Genomic DNA, 13,636 nt, shown 5'->3' on the forward strand with positions numbered 1-13,636 from the left:
AAGGAGCTCTTGAGATATTGTATTCACAAGAATAAGACAGATGCAAGATCACTGTGACCTTGACCTTTGACCATCAAAAGTTAATCTGTTCTTTGTGAGGTCCAAGTGGATGTTGTGTCAAATTTGAAGAAAGTCCCTTTAGATGTTTTTAAGATATTGTGTTCACAAGAATGAGACGGATGCAAGATCACAGTGACCTTGACCTTTGAGCACCAAAAACTAATCACAAAGTCCCTCAAGTCGTTCTTAAGATACAGTGTTCAGAAGATTGGGACAAACCGACTATATATAGTCGGATAACCTTAAAACATCATGCCTCTGGCCGCAGCAATTGCAGAAAACCTACCACAAGCATCATTTCAGTTTCCAAACTTGACTTAACAGCAAAACATACAATAATGCGCAAAGCTAACTAACTAAAGTGACCACAAACATTCAACAACAGTCATAAGTAAATCATTATGGAAAGGCTGTGAAGGTTGCTGGGTGTCTTCAAGATTAGCATCAATGTTGGCAAAGACCCAGTACTCAGAATAAGAACTATGAACTGAAAAAATGTCAATCTCCCAGAGTCTAAAATGATATTGTGAAATTAATTAACTACTCATCTAAGGACTACAGTCAAATTACTTAGAATATAAGTGTAATACTACAGACCACATGTAAGTGAGCAGACAGTGAACACATCCAAAGCAGGTTTTACAGGGTAATGACTCGTTTAGGGATTATCCCAAAGTTAAAACTGACAAATTTTTTCAACTAGCCCCTCTTGGTAATTTGAGCTCAGGGCCTGGCGAGCCTGCACTCATGTAATAATCAGGATAATCTGCCTGTAATAGCTGGATTATGGCAGGTTAGGGACACTGTACTCTTTGGCAGAGCCCTCCTCAGGATCTAAACTCTAATTCATTAATCAACTAAAGCCCATTCAAGGCCTGCTTAGAGACACACAGGGACTCAGCAGAGCTCTGACAGAGGGAGCTTGAACTCACTGCCAGATCCGTCATCACTCAGACAAACAGAACTTCATTTTAATGGGTAAAGCCGTTTCTAATCTGCATATTCCTTATTGTCAACAAATCCCATGAAAAGACCAAAATTAACAATACAGTGGTCCGTGGACCAATACTTTCTGACTTCCTGTCTCTGACTTTCAGCTCCATGCCCATCGGTCCCTGAGGACATAATAAGTCTTTATAAAAGTTTTAAAGATTCACTTTTAGAAGGCTCAATAATTTCCTCAAACATTTTAGTTTAAATTAAACACACGTGCATTTGTTGGGGACTACTTTCATCAGCGGATTAATTCACATTTGGTGCTCTAGTGAATGTTTGTAGCAGCAGGACAGTGTGTGTGAGATTAAGTGAATTTAAACCACAGCGTGTGTGCTCATGGTAAAGAAGAAACATGGCACCCATTGCAACAGCAGGCGTGTTTCCATTAACCCCCAAATTGCGCAAACTAAAATTGCAAATATAAGATACACCTAATGGAAAACACTTCCATTTATCACAAAAACATTTTAATGCACACATGAGGTGGTATAGTTCAGGCAATTAAAAAAAAACATACTTTGCAAAACCGCAATAGAAACACTTTTGTAGGAACTGGTTCCCACGGGCATGATGCAGCAGGAGCTACAAGAGCTGTTACTGCATCGCAAAATTCTTCAAAAGCTGAGCTGATCATCGAAGAACTTTTGAATCCACAATTCCTATGTGAGATCGTGGACTATCACCTCCCAGAAATCCCTCATACGTGGCTGCTCCCATGTTTAAGGGGCTTGTCTTTCCATTATCGCCCACATAACAAGCCTATATTGCCTTTGAGTGGAAATAATGACGGCTAGTGTGGTGGCTGACATAGAAATAAACCTGCTAGGATATAGCAAAAACATCACATATGCTGCCTTCACATGCTCCTCAGAAATATTGTATTTGCCATATTTATGAATTACGAGCACATGAATGACCCTCCAAAGTTGTGATTACCAGTGGGAAATTGGGAAATTTTAATGATACTCGAGTTGCTGAGTTTTGCATGATGTTTCAGGGTAGCAGAAATGGCGAAAAAGCATGGAAACAGTGTCAACAATTCAAAATGAAATATTTCATTATTTTGTTCCTAGTAGCTATCATTTACTTTAACTGCCTTAAGTTAAATGTCCATTAAAGTTAAAACAGCGCACATCCTAACATTATAATGTAGCCTATCATTAGATACTCACAACTGCTAAACAGACTGGTGCATTATGGATCTTTATCACTTTCGTGTTAGCTTGGTTTTTAAACAGCGGAGGTCGCTACTTGTGTGAAACAAGTTCATACAGTAGATGTACATGTTGCAAAATGACGGGGAAAAATATTTGGCAACTCTGAAACTACAGGAGGAGAAACTGAAGAGGAAAACAATGATTTAAAAAGTTCAACAAACAACATTATCTATCTGTGTGTATCAGTATGAATGTTGTTGATCCTGATGATAAATCTCAGTCTCACAACACCAAACACTCAATCTGTGACTCTCCTCCTCCTCCCCCTCATGCTGCCGCTGGCCCCTCTGTGGGGCCACAGGTCCAGTGTGAAACGCACGCAAACATTTAAATATTTCAGACAGTACTCTTGCTCACCAACCAGCCACCAACCAGCCAACACACACACACACACACACTGAGAGAGAGAGAGAGAGACGGCGGCGACAGCTTCATAAATAGTCCATGAGGAACGAACGGCCCCTCCTCACCACAACCTGTCAAAGGCCCACAATGATTTATTGATTTCTTTATTTGTCACATAAAAAGGGAAACTCGCTCCTCATGCCTCTCTCCTTTTTTCTCACTTGTCTTCTTCCTGCCACCATCTCTAACAAAAAAAAGGAAGGACAAATCGCCACTTGACAGGTCGAACAAGAGGGAATTCCCTCTGTGTGTATGTGTGCGTGCGTGTGTGTGTTAGAAAGAAAGACCTGTGACTGCATCTGCTTAACTGTCTTTTTCATTTCATGTCTTTCTTTTGTAGTATTAACAGTAAGCCAAAGATAGAAAGTGTGTTCAAAATAACTATATAGCAGGGTTAAAAGATTTTTCTAACTTTCCCCTTTTCTTTATTTTCTGTTCTTTACTTTTTCATCTTTTCATTTGTGTTACTCTTTTCTTTCCTCTTTTCCTTGTGTCCTTTCCTTTCCCTTAATCTCCTCTGCCTTCTCCCTTGTCTTCTTTCCTTCATTTTTCCTTTCCTTTCATTTCTTTCCTCTTTTTTCCTTCAAACTCCATTTCCTTAATTTCTTTTCCTTTCCCTCCTACATTGTTTTAAAATATTTTTCATTTTATATGTTTTTCCCTTTCTCTCCTTTCATTCAGCTGTATCCCAAGTTTCTTTCCTCTTGTTCTTTCCATTTTCCCTATCTTTCCTTTCCTTTATCTCTTATTTCCTTTTCTTTATCTATTCTGTCTGATTTTGGTGTAAGATACTGACACCAAAAGCCACTTTCTGTGGTGGTATGATATGCTGCTGGGTGGTGCGAAGAGTTCGTAATGTTATGATATGCCGCTGATTGCTGGACAGCACCTTGCTTGGCCGTATGATATGCAGACAGGTGCCGTCAGTTGATAACGTGCCTGGACGGAATCTGTCATGGCCATATTATACGCCGCTGAAAGGTATCAGGTGGAACTGGTTTCCATGTATTTTTGCAGCAAAGTCAAAGTCAATGGCAGATGCAAGAGGATGTCTAGAGCGTGATATGTTGACTTGTAAGTTCACTGACAAAGCGGCGATTTGTGACGACTTGGGATAAGAACAAGTTGGTCTTCCCTACCCTTTACCTTCATCACTGTCGGTTTATTTTACTCCCTTTTGTTAAATATTTATTTCTTTCCTTCATCCCTTTCTTTTCTCTCATGCCTTTTCATTGCCTCCCTTGCTTGATTGTTTCCCCTTTTACTTTCTTTTTCCTTCTTCCAACCTTAACCTCTTCTATTGCTTCTCCTTTTCTTCCTCCATTCTTTTCATTTCTCTTCCATCTCCTGTCTTTTAATGCTCTTTCTTGTTTGCTTCCTTGCTTTGTAATTTGTGTTTTTTCTTTCCTTTCTTTCTGTCTATTTACTAAATTATTCTAGGGGGTTCCCTTCCCCCTTCTTTCATTCTTTGTCTTTACAAATCTTCTTAAACCAAATGTTCTCAAACATTAATCTCTTCCTGTCTTTTGCAAACTTTGTCAAATTTTCTAATTTTTTCTCGTCGTCTCTCGAAGGTATCCTGCCCTACTATCCTGCACCTAAAAACATTTATTTCAATGTTATATGAGGCTCTGCAGGGCGTCACTCAGTCCCACAACAGTAGAGGTTGACAGGGACAGTAGTGTGCTGCTAAGGACACGAGCTTGACAGAACAATGAGACGTCTTCAGGTTGTTTTATTCCCTCCAGACTCTCTCTTCTGTTTTAGTCACCTTCAGTCTGTCCTCCCACCCCAAAGTAAACCTCACTCTCATTCAAACATTTAAACTGCCTTATTTTAACTCACCCCTCACTCCGTTTCCTCTCCCTCTGTCCCTGTCCATCCATCCCTCCCTGTCCCCCCTCTGTCTATTTGTCCCCTGCTTTCAGAGCCTCGTGGAGCGCTGGCAGGCTGTCGATGAGAAGCATTGGTTGGCGGCCGGCGCAGTCGATGACCCTGACAGTGTGCAGTTATCGTTCTAATTAAGATGCCACACTTGAGTTAAACCGCAGCATTAGGATTTGATGGGGAATTGATCAGGGTGTCAGAGGCGGAGTGAGACAGAGAGAGTGAGATAGGGAGGGGGAGATATGGTGGGAGAGGAGAGGGTGGGAAGGGTTGACATAATGTAAGGGTATCCGGAGCGAGGGTGGAGTAATAAACCGACACAGAAAAAGACAAAGAAAAAAATCAAGTGGACCAACTCTTACCATGTTGTCTAGGTGTATACTGTATAACTTTACAGTAAGTATACGGTGAGTGAAAGAGTATGGTGGCCATGAGGTCCCCAAAACAACATTTCTAATTTCATTTCAAAACTCGAGATATTTTCAAAATGTTGATAGAACAGCATTGCGAGTTGACTGCGTTTCCACTGAGTGATGTTATGCAACTTCTCCTCTCGCCACAACATTCCAGGAAGGATGGTGATGGATGTTCAAAATATTAGCAAGCTGATCTGTATTGCAACCACGGCACTAGCCGTCATTATTTCCAATGCCAGACAACGTAGGCGTGTTATGTGAGCAACTATGGAAAGGCAAGCACCTTATATGATTCGATCAACTTTTGAAGAGTTATGTGATGCAATAACACTTCTTGTAGCTCCTGCTGCATCATGAGGGAGCCAGTTGCTACTGACAAGCATGAAGCCATAGCATCATGTGACCAACAAAAGTAAAAAAAGTGTTCACACTGCAGTTTTGCAATATATGGCTGTCTTGAATCGCCTGAAATACCACCTCATTGGAGTGTAAAAACTTTTTTTGCAATATATGAGACTTTTTTCAAAACAGACATGTGTCCATTAGGTGTGTATTATTATTATTATTATTATTATTATATTCGCAATTTCAATTTGCGCAGTTTGAGCGTTGATGGAGACCTCCCTTTTGACAGCTTGACTGGAGGCTTAGTCAATAAATTACGATGAAAAGTTAATTTACTTTTATCGTAACAACATAATGTTTTTTTTATTGACACTATTTCTTAACATTGAATCATACTTACTTACGCTTTGAAAACATGTACTGCAAACATTTTACAATTTGCACTCTCTCAATGAATCCCCCATAGAACAGTTTGTATGATAGCTGATGAAAGTGACTGACAAGCTCATAGCCATAGCATCATGTGACCTATAAAAGCAAAAAAAGTGTTTCCATTGCAGCTTTGCAAAATATGGCTTCTTCGAATCACCTGTTGTACCACCTCATTCAAGTGTAATACTTTTGCGTGATGAATGTGATTTCTTTTTTAAAATTGAAGTATCTCTATTCAGCAAATTTCATATTTGAAATTTTAATTCGCCAAATTTGAGGGTTAAATGAAACCAGCCTACTGTAATTGAGCCTCCTATATGTTTGTGGAGTGTGAGGAGCAGCAGGGCAAAGGTTAAGATAATCCTTGATTACATTTGATCACCATGTCAATATCCTCAATGACAGGAGCTGAGTGTGTGTGTGTGTGTGTGTGTGTGTGTGTGTGTGTGTGTGTGTGTGTGTGTGTGTGTGTCTGCATCCTCTGCACATTAGCTTGACACTGAAAGCTTTGACAGTTTCTTACTGCTTCTGTCTCTTGTGATTTCACTTGGAGCGCACACACACCTAAACACCGGAGCCGCTGCTCTATACAGAACAACAACAATGAGTACATTCACTTAAACTGTTTGCAAACACTCGAAACAACAGAACACACCGCTGCACATTAGAAACCTGTGACTGTGTGATTTACACGCACTACAACAGCTGTGTCCGGCTGCATGTATGTGCTGCAGATAAATATGAATGAGCAGCAGATAGGCTTCATGCATTAAAGTGGGTTCGGCGATGCATATTCACTCAGCTCACTGCACATATTCACATGCATTTTAGACACATTCTCACATAGGACTTTACTAACAACTCTGCACGCACGACACAGTTGCCTTTGCAGGAGGGACTGGTCTGGGGACGAATTAGATCTCACATGAGAAGTTTTGTTCATGCAACGAGTCTGTGAGTCATCAAAATTAGCAATGTAGGAATTGTTCAGGTCTTTAACTTATAGATATAATGTGCAGGATTTTCCTTAAAATACTGCATAAACTTAAACATGAAGTAATTCCTTTCAATCATCACTAACAAGGAACTTCTTGTTATAACAAGATACAATTTATCTTTGTTATAAAGCGAAACATTTCATGTTAAAACCAACGCGTTCTTATCCCAGGTCATCACATATTGCTGCTTTGCAGTGGACTTCCGCGTCTACATATTACGCTCTAGGTATCCTTTGGCGTTTGCTATTTGCATTCTGGGATGCCACTACCATGATGTCAGTACAAGCACAGGGTGGGACCAGCGCTAAGACATCAACAAATGCACATGCTGTTACAGATTAGAATTATGGAAAGGAGGGACACCGTAAGGTGAAGACAGGAAGCGAACACCAGCCTCCCACATGAATGTCTGGGATTTGTTGCACCCAACCACTGCCCCTTCTGCTCGCCCTATAGGTGCCCTTGCACTCCTTATATTTTGTCCTGACTGGCAGCTTTACAACCTGACCCCGTCTTGCTGCATTTCATGTGGACCCGAAAGGTTCAGTCTGGCTGTTTGTTACCAAAAGGGCGCATAACATGTGGATGCAACAGGTATACTAACACCGCAACAGGTTCTGTATGGCCATATTCTCATCTGATGACAGCCAGCGAACATTTCATGTAGATGCGAAAGCTGACTTTTGGTGTTGCGATCTTGTGCCAGAGGCACTGTCAAAGTGGCAATATTTTATGAATAAGGAATAAGAACAAGCTGGTTAAAACGTGTTTTTTTGTTTTTTGTTATAATGTAACAACTTAACTTATTGTTTCAATGAGAAGCTCTTGTTTAAATAAGAAAACTGTGTGGAGAAGGATGACATTGAGAAATATGGCTCATTTACATGATTTGATAAGTCCATGAAGAAACGTGAGTAGCTTGATAAGCCTTATTACCATCCCAATATTTCCGCTGCATTGAATTCTAAGCAGTGAGAGGGATAAATAGATCAAATATCCAGCAGCCAGTTGGATGGAGCTTTATAAAAAGGTAACAACCACGTGCCGGACTGTAGAAGGCTAAAAAAATCGTGGACAAAGAACAAAAAACAAAAAAATGCAAATATAGTGAGATGAAATGCTAAGAGGACAAAGCCGGTGCTGGATCTGGGTTTCACTTTGGCTGACAATACATTTTACAAATAGCAGCGATCAATTCCTGTATAGTATACCTTTAATTAAAAGAATACATATCACAATGTAAAGAAGAGCTTATTGAAAGAAAAAGTTCAAAAGTGTGATTAGTGAGACCTACTTAAAGCTAGCATCCTCTCCTAATTATTTACCACAATACAAATTTATTTAACATTTATTTTACCAATAGTTATTATGTTGTGTCTGTTGATGGCTATTTCCAGTTGTTGGAGTTAACCAAAAAGTGGATTACTGAAGGGGTCTACCGGGCACAGGCCCAGGGGCTCAAAGTTTCAGAGGGCCTTCTGGACTTACCTACCTACAAAATGATCACAAAATTAACAAATTACTGACCAGCAACCCTCAAAATGACTACAGGGACATAAAAAAACCCACAAAGAGACGCAAAGGAACTGCAAAAATGTCCAAAATAACAATAAAAGCTGGCAAAACAACCACAAAGACAAAAAATGACTACAAAGAGACAAATTAACCACAAAGATACACAAAAATACAAAAAGATGCAACGAAGAGGCAAAATGACCACAAAGTCTGTGTCTTGTTCCTATTAAAGAAAGGTGATGGTGCCTTGTGCATGTCTATGCCCAGGGGCCCATTATCTCATAAATATGCCCGTGGAGATACCATCAACCAATCAGAGCGTTGTGGACAGGATAGCAGGCATAATCTAGCTAGCTAGCTAGCTACATAGTGACAAAACAAATTGGCAACAAAAATGGCAACAGTCGTGGATGAAAATGATCGACGCAGCTGTGCAGTCATGTTATTGAGCCACATGTATCCTTCGCCCTTGGCTGTGTTATCATGCCTCTCTCTCTCTCTGTGTGTGTGTGTGTGTGTGTGTGTGTGTGTGTGTGTGTGTGTGTGTATGTGTGTGTGTTCACTTGTGTTTGTGTCAGGTCTGGTCAATCAGAGTCCTTTCAGGCAGCTGTTAGCAGCAGCCTGAGTTCAGCCGTGTGTCAGGTGTCATTCATGCTTCCTGTCAGTGTTGATGACAAGTGCGTCCCTCAGGTGTTTTATGTCACTATGTCCTTCTTCCTCTCAAACCACAGGCTTATCGGGACAGACATAAGGTAAAGCTCACAACATGACAGTGCAGTCCAGATGTGGACTGACAGCTCACGAGCATCTTTCATCACTTCAGCTGCAGCTGGAGCTTTTGAGAGGAAAACACTAATTTTTACAGACATAAGATATCTAGTTCAGAGGTTGGTTTATCAATACAGAGCGAAGCTAATGATGATAAATATCACAAATAAAGGCCAAATGTCATGATTGGCTGCAATGCAGCCTCCCTCCTCCCCTTCTGTATGTGTTCTTCCTGTCCGCATATCCTTCTGTGTCCTAACCAGTGTGTTTGTGAGTGTGGGCATGGTCTTTCCCTGCAGGCTGGGCCAGGTGCAGGCAATCTCCTGATGAGATGATGGAGTACTTCAGCTGCTGTCTCAGACCTAATCGTCGCCAGAGTATTATTCCTACTATGTGAGTCACTTCTGCTCCATGCTTTGTTGCTCCTGCCGCTCGTGTATCCGCCTACCTGCACTCCTGCCTGCCTGCCAGCTTGCTTTCCTGTCTTGCCTCCGTACGCTCACCTGAGCACTCAAAGCCTCACGGAGAAACCACCTCATCCTGGTATGAACTGTTTGCCTTTTTCTGAAAACACATGGTGACTGCACAGAAAATTCTCCCTAACGCCATGACCGGCTTCATTCACCTTCCCCCTCCTGCTCAATTCCACTGTAAATAATAAACACCCTTAATTGTTAAATATTGTGTCTTGTGTATTGCGTCAGCGCTTGGATTCTCAATATGTCTAACTCGTCACACCAAATAAATTTAAAATTTCTTTCCATTATTCTATATGTTTTGTTGTTATGATGATTGAGATTTTATGATTTTATGTTATTTAAAAGTCATTTATTACCCATTACACATTTCAGAAGTAATATTATTCCTTAACTTATTATGCCCCGCAAACGTTTTTCTTCAGGTAAGGTAAGGTAAGGTAGATTTATTGGTCATTTTTTACACAAAGTTTAAAAAATGAAATTTCATTGGTCCTTGATCTTTACTTGTTTAGAGATTTTTGTATTACAACCCACAAAACTGGTAACTGTGTCCTTTCTCCTCAAAATCCAGACTTTGCATAAGTGCCTCTGAGTGAACGTTCGGCTAAACTCCAAATGTCTGAGAGATGGAAAAGTAATTGTGGCAATAGGCGACCTTTTTATCCACTACATATCCTGCCCATAGACTGTGAATAAATATGGACGACATGATAGCTCCCTGACAGTGAAGCTTAAACATCTTGATCGCCCCCTGGTGGCTGGCTACAGCACAGGCCATAAACCCCGCCCAAGTATGCAAGTGAATGGAGCATGAATCAAACTAAAAACAAAAAGCACACATCAAATCTTATTTTTCTAAAGGCTGTCTCTGTCATTTTACGTAATTCTCATCACCCTTATGTATGTTTAAGTGTTTGTTTTTCTGATAAGTTTGGCTTTAATTAGTTATTTGATGCTATAAAAAGGGTATGTGACATCATGACTGTCACGTTCGTTGTGTCAAATCTTCTGACGGTGACTTTGTCTCTCAAAATCTCAGATGTTGCTTATAACATTTTTGCCTTTTATATGTCAAATATCTTCACAAAGCTTCTTCTTGTGCTATGCGAAGTATCTTCTATTGTTATCATTGCAGAATTGCAGGTGCTGAAAAAAAAAATAACAGCACAAAGGCTGCAGAACTGTTGTATTACAGAACAAAGTATTGTAAATCCAAACCGCTGCACAGTGATAGCTCCTTTCCAACAGCTCTGTGTTTGGTTGGTCTTGAGCCGTGACGGCAGACGGAGCAATTAGATTACACTCTAGTCTATGTGTTTACTTCCACTGGCTCAGCTGCGTTGCCAATCAACTCAGCTCAGGTAGTCCGCACCTTTGTGGATCAGATACACAGGGGCGTCGCCAGGAATTCTGGGCCCCATGAAAACATATCTCATTGGGCCCCATCACTATGGCCCAAGCCAGCCCTGTACAATTGTTATAACCACACCTGCATTACCCGATGACCCATTAAAAGCAATAAACAACTATAACTTTGTTTTACACTCCTGAAAAATGTGAGAGGGGCCTCTGAGAGAGACTCCACATTTTTTCTAGAAAGGAATTCTGAATGGTTGTTCATTAACTCAGACAATTTTAGTTAACTTATTGCAGTCACTACTTAAAGAGAAAAAAATGAAAATAAAAAAATAATTTTTATTTCAGGCCCAATAAGGGTCCCCTCCCCACTTGGGCCCTGGGTAGTCAGTCCCACTTTTCCCCCCACTATGACGCCCCTGCAGATACATAAGGCTTCTATTTTTGCCGGATGCCGGAGCACTTTGCATCAATTCAGCCGAATTAAGCAGAGAGCAGACAGTGACACAACATTAAAACATCCGGTTGATTTTCAGAATAAAACACTCTGTGTTGACGTCCAATCGTAATTCACTTAACTTCATCAACAAAAATGTCACAATGGGTGGATCCAGGCCTGGAGTCAACAGGTCAGAGGTTTTCAGGGGTCACTACCGACACCATGGACGAGGAGAAGCTGATTATGGAGGTGGAAAAATCATTTATGACACCACACATCCTTTTTATAAGGACAACTGCAGAAGGAAAATGGCATGGAACACCATATTGGGAGTTATGGGAATGGATGCTGAGTTATTACTTATTAGCTTCTGTACTGATTTAATGTGCGTGACTCTGTAATGAAAGTCCTCAGTCTGGAGTCTCCAGCTGATCCAGCAGTGCTGCGCTGTGCCAGACTCAAACTGCGACCGGTGGGAGTTGACAGATGAGGGAGCACGGAGCAAAACCGCACTTGAGCCATTCAGCAACGCACATGCAAGTGGTGGAAATCCAGGATAAGAACTGAGTCTGTGATGGGAAGAAATTTCCATCAATGGCCTGTGCCAATGTTCACAATGGAGTTGAGTGCAAAGTCCCATTGTTTAGTCTACTATAGTTATACTGACAGCTTTCACATTGGCCTTAATAAAACAAAGGGGCAAATGCAACACCAAAAAAAAAGTTGGGTGTGAAAGCACTCTGAAGATCTACAGCAAAGGGACAAAAAACCCATCTACTCTACAGTCCAGGATCAAACCGACTGACTGCAATAATAATGAGTAACAGGCTGAGTGCTCCAATATTACAGAAAGGAGACATATTCAACTGAACAAACCCTTTTTGAATGATTATCATGAAGGAAAAAAAAAAGCAATGTGACCCCTCGTCTTGTTTTACAAGGCCATTATAACCAACCTGACAACGAAATGTCGTTTAAATCGAAAACGTTCTCAGTAACATTTAAGACCCTCAAGGCTATTCCATCCATTGATTACCACTGATGGAGATCATTTACATAAGTATGGGAATGTTCAAGGTTAGTTCATGCTAAAATGATTTTCTGAGGCCGTTTCAGGTAATCTTCAAAAATAATGCATTTCCTATATAATATCAAGGCCCATGCATGCCCATCTCCATGCTCTCCTCCTCTCTCTCTGACGAAGGGGAAGAGCTATCGACTAACCATCAAATCTCCTATCTGCACGGCGGGCCATTTCTCCTTGTCTCAGCACTCCACACCTCCTCCATTATAGCTTACAATCTCATCTGAACAGGCAAATGACCCTATGAGACATGCAGAGAGAGGGAGAGACTGAAAGAAAGGAAGGAGGAGAAGGAGAGAGGGAGCAAAACGAGCATGGCATGGTTTTAATAACTTCCACCTGCCTGGCAGAGGAAATGTCTGCAGGTATTTGTCCCTCAAGATGACAATATCACAGTCTCGTACAAAAACAACACTCACTTATGACACATTGCTGATTCAGTTTGTGTCAGCTGTGATTTCAAGTAGGGGTTGACCGATATTGGGTTTTGAGGGTTGATACAATATGGATTACTAGTAGTTATATACATTTACAATAAAAATGAAAATCTTTCTGTCAGCATTTAGAATTTGTAATATAGCAAACGTTCAGCATAAAACTGTGTAAATGCCTTTAGCAAATGTTTAATCAAAACTGAAACATTCAACATCAGATACAACAAGTTCTCAGCAACTTTTTTTTATATGTCGTGAAAATTCAAACAAAAATGAATAAATAGAAATAGCTCCCTGAGGTCTTTCAAAGTAAAAGTTCCTTCCATGCTGACACTTTCTTTGCACTTTTAATTCATTAATTTTATCAGCGATCATTAAAATAAAACGCTGATACAGATAATCGTCAAAATGCCAAAAATCAGTCCCAATAATGGGTTGGGCCAATAATCTGTCGACCCCTAATTTAAAGTTTGCCTCGTGTGTTGACTATACTTGGTTTATTGTCAACAAATCCCATGCAAAGACCAAAAACAATAATGCGCTAGTCTGTCCCTCAGTACTTCCGGACTTCCTGTCTGTGGCTCTCAGCTCCAAATCCACTGATTCCTCCTAAGGACATACATCTTGAAATTAAAAAAAAAAAGCTTACAATCATATAGTGTCCATTTCCATTTCACTGTATAAAAAAATTGCAAGGAGCTGCATTGGTTGAGACGTGTTCTTTCAGGTACAGTAAGAGGATATATTACTATCTAAGGCCATGTTATAATGGGAATGGCCCTACTAAAAACTGAAAAGTCTTTCC

General features: G+C 40.5%; 1 long non-coding RNA gene across 1 annotated transcript in view; it reads right to left on the reverse strand.

The window, feature by feature from the left end:
• LOC148189509 (uncharacterized) overlaps window positions 1–13,636 on the reverse strand; it is an 82,502-nt gene that overhangs the window by 9,044 nt on the left and 59,822 nt on the right. The window lies entirely within an intron of this gene.

This window comes from Plectropomus leopardus, chromosome 5 (assembly GCF_026936395.1).
Source record: "Plectropomus leopardus strain MGB_pleo_1.0 chromosome 5, ASM2693639v1, whole genome shotgun sequence".
NCBI classification, from domain to species: Eukaryota; Metazoa; Chordata; class Actinopteri; order Perciformes; family Serranidae; genus Plectropomus; species Plectropomus leopardus.